This window comes from Stenella coeruleoalba (assembly GCF_951394435.1).
Source record: "Stenella coeruleoalba genome assembly, chromosome: 5".
NCBI lineage: Eukaryota > Metazoa > Chordata > Mammalia > Artiodactyla > Delphinidae > Stenella > Stenella coeruleoalba.
This window is the reverse complement of record NC_137150.1, coordinates 24,351,584-24,361,110: the sequence shown is the minus strand read 5'-3', so window position 1 is coordinate 24,361,110 and position 9,527 is coordinate 24,351,584. Positions and strand designations below refer to the sequence as shown.

Here is a 9,527-nt window from a genome sequence, read left to right as displayed (position 1 = left end):
TTGCCCAGGAGGGCTGTCTTAGCTGCCAACCAGGAAGGTTGCCTGAAAGGGCAAAGTGAAGTCAGGAGAGAGTGTGGTTGGGTCCTGCTGGGTGAGGTTTGTGGGAGAAACCCAGTCTTTGAGGATTCTCTGAAGAACCCACATAAGTGCCCCTTGAAACAAAGAGTCAGTTGTATACAGCTGCCCATCCTAGGAAGTGCTGGTGTCACAGCACTACGGTGGCAGGTGGGGTAGGATTGAGAAAGAAGACTCGCGGGACCTCAATAGTCAGCGCTTATCAATCTACAGTTCATTGCAGGAAAAGGATGAAATAGAGCATCAGCATTAAAGCCAGGACATACATCGCAGCCAAGGGCGGCCTCACAGCAAAGGGTCAGGACAGCCCAAGTTCCAGGTGTCTTCCTCTGTAAGGGCTGAGGTGGGATGCCCCTGCTCTCTCAGCTCAGGAACCACTGATGTGTGCACAGAATACTTAGAAACCGGGGAGCCCAGAGGAGAGTCTGGGCCAGGGTTTCTCATACTCTGCTGGTCACATGGGTATAATTTTGCTATGCAGTCAGCTCCAATGTCCAAGGTAGGGGGGGGCTCTCACCAAGACCAGGTGCAAATCATCAGCCTCACTGTTATCCATAAAGATGCTGACAAGCTTGTACAAACCACCCCAAAGTCCTCAGACACATGGTTATAAAGTGACACTATTAATCATGCCTTGGCATGTCAGCATTTGATATCTGAGTAAAAGCTCAGCCTTATTCCAGGCTTGCTGGCATTAATCCTCTCCATGCACCAGCTCATGACAATCTCTGTCTAATAAGAACATTTCTGCCCCTGGCTTCTCCCTGCACTCTAAGCCTAGAAGAGGTGAACGCAGCCTAGGGATTGGAGGGGAACAGAAACCCAAGATGAAGAAACAGAAAAGGAGCTGACCACAACTATTTCCTTCTCAAAGCATGTCTGACAGGAAGAAGATGTCATTCTAAACGTAATCGAATCTTGTGACTCTTCCGTAAGACTGGATATTTTAATTATTGAACTGAGACTATTTTCATGAACTATACATAGCTGGAAAATTCTCTTTTTTTTCTTATTGGTGATGATTGACCATAAAACCATGAGACTTGTCTTCAATTTCATCTAGCAAGCAGGGCAAAAATTAGGCCTCACAGGATGTGTTTGAATAGGTAGGAGGAGAAGATCAAACCACATATGAGCTTGATTCTTTTCATATATGGATTCCATGAGAATATCAAAGGTGAAATTGGACAAGTGTTAAGGAATGCCCAAGAAAAATGAGAGGTGTTAAATAAGTAAAAATTGATGGTTAAAACTCTCCCTTTCCCACTTCAAACCTAACTAGAAATAAGCACTGGAATCCTATTGCTTTCTTTTTTTTCAATTTTCAATTTCAATTTAATTTTTTTATTGAAGTATAGTTGATTTACAATGTCTCAGGTGTACAGCAAAGTGACTCAGTTATACATATATATATATATATATATATATATATATATATTCTTTTCAGATTCTTTTCCATTATAGATTATTACAAGATACTGTGTACAGTTCCCTGTGCTATACAGCAGGTCTTTGTTGTTTGTCTATTTTAGGTATAGTATTGTGTATCTCTCAATCCCAAATCTCTAGTTTATTCCTCCCTCCCTTTTCTCCTTTGTAACCACAAGTTTTTTCTTTTTCTTTTTACTTTTATTTGCATTTATTTTTTGCGGCATTTATTCCCAGGCCGTAAGTAAGTTTTTGTTTCTTCGGTTTCTTCTGGGATATCTTTTTCTTCTGGGCAACCTCCTCTTCTGGTTTAGGAACAATCTGTTCTTTTTCTGTGAGAATTATCTCAGTGTGGCAGGGAAAGCTCATGTATGGGTTGATCCAACCATGAGCTCTGTAAGTCCTGTGCCGTATCTTGGGGGCTTTGTTCATCTGGATGAGCTCAATGACCAGAGAATCTACATCTAAGCCCTTAAGTTCAGTATTACTCTCTGCATTTTTGAGCATGTGCAGTAAAAATTCAGCACTCTTTTTGGGCCACCCACCCTGTGTCCAGCCCCATTGTTTGGCCTGGAGCACACCTACCAACTCCACCATTGTAACAACGTAATGGCACACATGACTTCCTTAAAGTGACATCCTTCAGATACTTGGCGGCTTTTCAGATATGCATACCCTTAACGGCCTGGGCAGTTTCACGAGTGTGCTTAAAGTGAACACGAAGATTTGAACCTCTTGACTTGCATGATTTTGTGGGGGTTTCTGGGCCAAGTGAATAGAGGACAGTTTTTAGAGGTCACCTCAGGCTGCTTACTGGAAAAGGAAGCACAGGTCTTTTCTTAACAAAGCAAAATGTGTACTTACATCGTTTGATTTTATGATGAAGGAAAAGGGATTAAGATACAAGTTTCATGAGTTTAAGAGCTGGTTTGCAGGATTAAGAGAGATCTTGAGCAGCTGGGAAGATTGCAGGGTTGACACATGGAACATGCTCTTTCAGGCCGTTAAGTCACGTCACCAGGAGCGGAATGATAGCTCTTTTTCCCCAGGCCCCCTTGCAGTTTTTGGTTTCTGGCCGTCTGATGAGGGCGGAAGTGGCGTAAGCCACTTGCAGTCCTGGCTCTTAAAAGCCCAACAGACTCTCCAGATTCCTCTTTCTCTGCTACTCTGAAGTTTTCTAGATGAAAACAAGACAGAGGAAGTTCTCCTGACCTGTATAGGGCTTTGTGTGAGGAAGTTCAGCCATAGAAATGTTGGGTTAACTGTAGGTTAAACCATCCTGACTAATCTATGGGAAAAGACCTAGGAAGAAAGGAAGCAGCCAAAACATAAAGCAGTTTTCCCAAAACAGATCTAAAGGTGGAATCAATATTTCTTGTACATCAATATTGGTTGAAGAGAGCAGGGATTAGGGAAAGAAAGAAGAATTGGCATTAAATAATTTTACCTTGTGGTTACACTAAAAAATGAAAAACTTCTAAAAAAGAATAATACATTAAAAAAGTATAAAAATCATACAATTTTCACAAACTGAATATGTCCATGTAACCGAGTGAGTAGTAATAATAATAATAGTAATAATAATAATAAATCAAGCCAGAGTATTACCAGGATCCTAGAAGCTCTCTTCATGACGCTGTCAGTCACAAGCCCACAGAAATAGCTCTGTTCCGACTTCCGACGCTGTGGTTGCACCTGAGCTCTGCTTGACCATGTGGTTACAAAAGGACCTCACTCCCCAGACCCACTTAAGTTTCCATATTACCCAGAAACTCCAGGCTTCTCGAAGTTTCTTAATTTTTTTGCTTTCATAGCTAGTAGAAAAAAAATAAGTTAAAACAATGAGGAATTGAATGAAACGATTATCAAACTGATTTTAATTCTTAGTGGATTTTATTTTCATTAATTTTAATTTCATTTTCTTGGGATAAATATCATATGTGTGTATGTCCACAAAAATTTATAAAACTCGTTATACGTTACCAAAAAAGGTCATCTTATTCCATTTTGCTTTTGTTTTTGTTTTTTTTTGCGGTATGCGGGCCTCTCCCCTCTGTGGCCTCCCATTGCGGAGCACAGGCTCCGGACACGCAGGCTCAGCAGCCATGGCTCACGGGCCCAGCCGCTCCGCGGCATGTGGGATCCTCCCGGACCGGGGCATGAACCCGCGTCCCCTGCATCGGCAGGCAGACTCCCAACCACTGCGCCACCAGGGAAGCCCTACATTTTTAAAGGTAGAGATTTTACAGGCAAATTGTATGGTCGTAATTCAATACAATTAAAAACAAAGGTTGGAAAGTTATCAAAATATTACTGCATGGAGAATAAAAATTAATAGAAAACGCTTGGTACAATCCAAAATCAAAACTGAAGTTACAGTCTTTTCAAAACCATGAAAATAATGCTTTATCTTAAAACCTAATAGTCACTGCAAAAGCTATTCTCATAGAAAAATCCATAGCCTTAAATATCTTTATTATTATAGAAGTACTGAAAATAAACCTTGTCTATCTTAGAATAAAATACAATAAATCAAACAAAATAAGCCAGGAAGTGAGGATTACCATATTGCATCAATTCTATTTTTTTTTGGTGCGGTACGCGGGCCTCGCCCGTTGCGGAGCACAGGCTCCGGACGCACAGGCTCAGCGGCCATGGCCTCACGGGCCCAGCCGCTCTGCGGCATGTGGGATCTTCCCAGACTGGGGCATGAACCCGTGTCCCCTGCATCGGCAGGCGGACTCTCAACCACTGCAGCACCAGGGAAGCCCTTGATATCTCTTAAATCAGAACATGTCCTCAATTTCTTTTGACCATGTAGCAGTGTGACCTTGTTATTACCTGTGCCTGTAAGAACTTGGCTGTTCTTCCTGGTGGCATGATTGAAATCCCTTGAGATGTCAGTCAAAAAACCATTTAAGCACTGTTTGAAGAAGGGCTATGAATACTGGTTGATGTCTGAAATACTTTGAATGACACTTCCAGTAAGAGAGAGCTAGCATCAAAACTTGAAGAGTGAGTATCAGCAATTCGGAAGAAAATCTTGGAAACAGTTGTGGGACGCTCTTAGGAAATGCTGTGTCACCAGCACGGAGGACAGAATTGTGTGGAAAAATTGGAACATTGATGACTGAGTGGATGATGATTTAAAAGAGCTGGTCTCTCAATCAGAAGACATCTTAGAAGTACTTTAAGTGATTTTCTGTTTTCTTTTATGGATGCATAAGAGAAATATAATTAAAATTTATGCCTAATGAGTTTCAAAGAGCTCTTCCAATAAGTAAAGAATAAACATTCTAAGTGATAAGAAAGCCTTATGTCCTAGACCTAGATAATGTCGAAGAGTTTTATTTTTTTAGCGGTGTCCAAAATAATGATGAAATGTGGTTACACAGCCAAAAGTTAAAGTTATGAAAAATAGAAAACTGAAAGAGTAGAATGTATATATAAATGGAAAAACGAGATTTTTGCAAAGATTGGTAATGTATAAATAAATTCTTCATGAGCCTGATTAAGGACAAAAGTGTGGGAGCAAAAATATACAGGATTAGGAGTAAGAAAAGACAGAGAACTAACAGAGAAGGTAGATTGAAACAGTAAGAGAATATTACATGCAAATCATCAGCAACCTATCTGAAAATCAAGAACCGGGGTTGGTTGGACCTAGAGTCCGTCATACAGAGTGAAGTAAGTCAGAAAGAGAAAAACAAATACCGTATGCTAACGCATATATACGGGATCTTAAAAAAAAAAAAATGGTACGGATGAACCTAGGGGCAGGGCAGGAATAAAGATGTAGACATAGAAAATGGACTTGAATGTAAAGCAATTATACACCAATAAAGAGGTTAAAAAAAAAAGAAAAGAAAATGGACTTGAGGATATGGGGTGGGAGGGCGAAGCTGGGGTCAAGTGAGAGTAGCATCGACATATATACACTACCGAATGTAAAATAGTTAGCTAGTGGGAAGCAGCCACACAGCACAGGGAGATCAGCTCGGTGCTTTGCGATGACCTGGAGGGGTGGGATAGGGAGGGTGGGAGGGAGGCTCAAGAGGGAGGGGATATGGGGACATGTGTATGCATATGACTGATTCACTTTGGTGTACAACAGAAACTAACAGAGTATTGTGAAGCAGTTATACTCCAATAAAGATCTATTAAAAAAAAAATACCAGGGGTTGGCAAACTTTTTCTCTAGGAGGCCGGGTAGTAAATATTTTAGGCTCTGTGAGAGGTAAATCGAGGCTATTACGTAGGTATTTAAATAACCATTTAAATATTTATAGAGAAAGATGTGGCCAAGATGGTGGAGTAGGAAAAGACCCTGAGCTCATCTTCCATGGGCACACCAAAATTACAACTATTTACAGAGCAACTATTGATGAGAATGACCTGAAGGCTAGCAGAAAAGATTTTCCACAACTAAAGATACAAAGAAGAAACCACAAAGAGATGGGTAGGAGAAGCGGAGACACAGTATAGTCAAGATGCATCCCCCTGGGGCAGGCAATTCACAAACAGGAGAACAATCACAATTACAGAGGTTCTCCCCAAGGAGGGAGAGGTCTGAGTCCTGCATTAGGCTCCCCAGCCTGGGGGTCCTGCACCGGCAAGATGAGGCCCCGGAATGCCTGGCTTTGAAGGCCAGCAGGGCTTGCGTACGGGAGAGCCAGAGGGCTGTAGGAAACCAAGACTCTGCTCTTAAAGGGTGCACACAAAAATCTCACATGCTCGGAGTCCTAGCACAGAGGTAATACTTTGAAAGAAGCCTGGGTCAGACCGCCTTGCTGATCTTGGAGAGCCTCCTGGAGAGACAGGAAGCAATTTGGACACCCCCTAGGGACACAGATGCTAGCAGCAGCTATTTTGGGGGAACTCATTCTATCTTGAGGACACTGGTGATGCCAAGTGCCATTTTGGAGTCCTCCCTCTAGCCTACTAGTGCCAGGGGCTTACTGCCCACCGGCAGGCCAGCACCAGTCTTGGGACCCAGTCCCCCCGACACACACACACTTATGGGCCGTCATCAGCCCTGGACACTCTGGGCTGTGCAGCCAGCTGCACGGGGACCTGGCCTGGCCCAGCAGGAGGCTGGCAACCACCACACGAGGCAGGGCCTGGCAGCTAACTGGGTTGAGTGCCAGCTTCAGTGACCAGTGGGTCCACAGCAGTCACCCCTACCACAACAGAAAGGCCCACACAACCCAGATGAGGGGCACCCCTAGAGCATAAAGCTCTGGTGACCAGCGGGGAGTGTGCTGCTGGGTCCCACAGGAGGTCTCCTATATAAAGCCACTTCTCCAAGATCAGGAGATGTAATTGGCCTACCTAACATGTACAAATAAATACAGCAAAGTACCGAGTGAATGGTATATTATAACCAAGGAGAAAAGGCAAGGGTGGTTGCCTCTAAATTATCAAGAAATTTATCAATAATTAACTATATCAGCAAATAAGAGAAAAGCAAATATGATCAGAGCAATAAATGCTAAAAAAATTTGATTAAAAACAACTGCAGCAGTTATTCCTAAAAAAAAACCCTCTAAATAACTGGCAGTTAAGAAAAGCTATTTAAATATGATTAATGAAGAGGGTCAAAATATACAAACTTCCAGTTATAAAATAAATAAGCCATGGGGATGTAATGCGCAGCATGGCGACAATAGCTAATAATACTGTATTGCATATTTGAACATTGCTAAGAAGTAGATCTTAACAGTCCTCATCACAAGAAAAAAAAATTGTAACTATGTACGGGGACAGATTTTACCTAGACTTATTGTGGTGATCGTTTTGCAATATATACAAATATTGGATCATTATGTTGTACACCTAAAACTAATATAGTTATAGGTCAACTATACCTCAATTAAAACAAAAGACTCTTTTTTGAAAACAAAATAGGAAACATCACTCTATGTACTGAAATGATAAAGGCAAGTCAATGAAATTCAAAAAAGATGTGCCGGGCTTCCCTGGTGCCGCAGTGGTTGAGAGTCCGCCTGCCGATGCAGGGGACACGGGTTCGTGTCCCGGTCCATGAAGATCCCACATGCCGCGGAGCGGCTGGGTCCGTGAGCCATGGCCGCTGAGCCTGCGCGTCCGGAGCCGGTATTCCACAATGGGAGAGGCCACAGCAGTGAGAGGAAAAAGACGTGCCAACTGTTACCTTTATCATTCTATATTATTTTGGAGGTTCTGTTGTATATACTAAGACAAAATAAAAATAAAATACAGTAAGTTCCCTACATACGAACCTTCAAGTTGCAAACTTTCGAAGCTGCGAACGTGCATTCCATCAACGTCAGGCGTGAGTGAAATTGCAGCTTGCCCTCCGTCTCCTATTGCTGAGGATCCTTCAGCTCTACCATCTCCCACCTCCTCTCCCTCCTCCAGTCAGTAACTCTTCTTGCCTGTTCACTCGATGCCAGCCCCTGGATGCCAGCTGTTGTACTGTACTACTGTACTTTTCAAGGTACTGTACTGTAAGATTAAACATGTTCTATTTTTTGTGGGGTTTTTTCGTGTATTATTTGTGTGAAAAGTATTATAAACCTATTACAGTACTATATAGCTGATTGTGTTAGTTGGGTACCTAGACTAACTTTGTTGGACTAATGAACAAACCGGCCTTATGAACGCACTCTCGGAACAGAACTCGTTCATATGTAGGGGACTGACTTACTGTAGTAAGTATAAGCAATGGAGAAAAAAGAGGTAAACTGATCATATGATTCTACACCTAGAAAAAGCAAGAAATTCCAGTTTTAAAAATTTCTAGGAAAAGACTTTTTCCTAGAGAATGAAGGGGAAATAAGAGAATTTGGTGATGTGGGACACAAGCTTTTCTTTATTCTAGAAATAAGACATGGAAATGGGAAAACATTTCATTGATAACATCAACAAAAATTTAAAATATAGATAAGAATGGTACAGAACCTGTAAAATAAATGATAGTATGAGATGGAAGAATGTAAATCAACATCTGAATAACTGGAAAAACTTTCATGTTCTTGGATTGGAAGTGTTAATATCAAACAAAATCAATTATGTCATTACTCATGTCAATGCAATTTCAATTAGAATTCCAATGAGAGATTTCGGGGGAATGATTGATTATGATGATATTACATTTCATATGGAGAAAAAATGCCTATGAACAGCCAGCAAAAGTATAAAAAGAAGCATAGTAAGGAGGCATCTGCTTAACTAAAAAGCCACCATAATAAATCAGTATGATACAGGCATAGGGATGGCCATATAGATCAAAACACAGATGGACACTTCAGAAATAGATCTCATTTTATAGGATTTAAAAAAATTTTTTTATTGAAGTACAGTTAATTTACAATGTTGTGTGAATTTCTTCTGTATAGCAAAGTGATTCCGTTATACATATATATTCTTTTTCATATTCTTTTCCATTATGGTTTATCACAGGATATTGAATATAGTTCCCTGGGCTATATAGTAGGACCTTGTTGTTTATCCATCCTATATATAATAGTTTGCCTGTTCTAGGATGATTTTACATATGAAAATGTGGTATTTCAATTCAACGGAAGAAGAATGATTTATTTAATAAATAATGTGTGCAACAGGCTATCTATCTGGAAGAAAATTAAAGAGGACTCGTATCTAGTATCATTTATAAAAATAAATCCCAAATAGATTAAAGGAATGAGACTTGTAGGGTCTCTTTCAATGGATGGACTTCACATTTTGAAACTCTGCTTTGGCCACTGTATCTGGAGTCAACTCTGTCCAAATTCCTCACAGGATGAAGGGGAAGCTGGCATCTTCCCACCTGCCTAGATGCAAGGGAGTGGAGGCTTTGAACACAATGAAGGAAGACAAAGAGAAGGCATACTGAGTAGGCGACTGGTGGTATCTGCTAAAGAAAGCCAACTGGAGAGAGAGAGAGCGAGAGAGAGTTTATATTGGAGTATTTTTGTCATTGGCTGGGATCCATTGCTGTTGCTGTTGCTTTCCCTTGCTTTGATTAATTTTGGCTTCTGGCC

The 9,527-nt window shown here is 41.1% G+C and overlaps 1 pseudogene across 1 annotated transcript; it reads right to left on the bottom strand.

The window, feature by feature from the left end:
* Positions 1 to 1,356: 1,356 nt before the first annotated feature.
* LOC307186666 (large ribosomal subunit protein uL22-like) lies at positions 1,357 to 2,275 on the bottom strand (annotated as a pseudogene). Its single transcript has one exon. The product of its transcript is annotated as a large ribosomal subunit protein uL22-like (transcript).
* Positions 2,276 to 9,527: the final 7,252 nt, after the last annotated feature.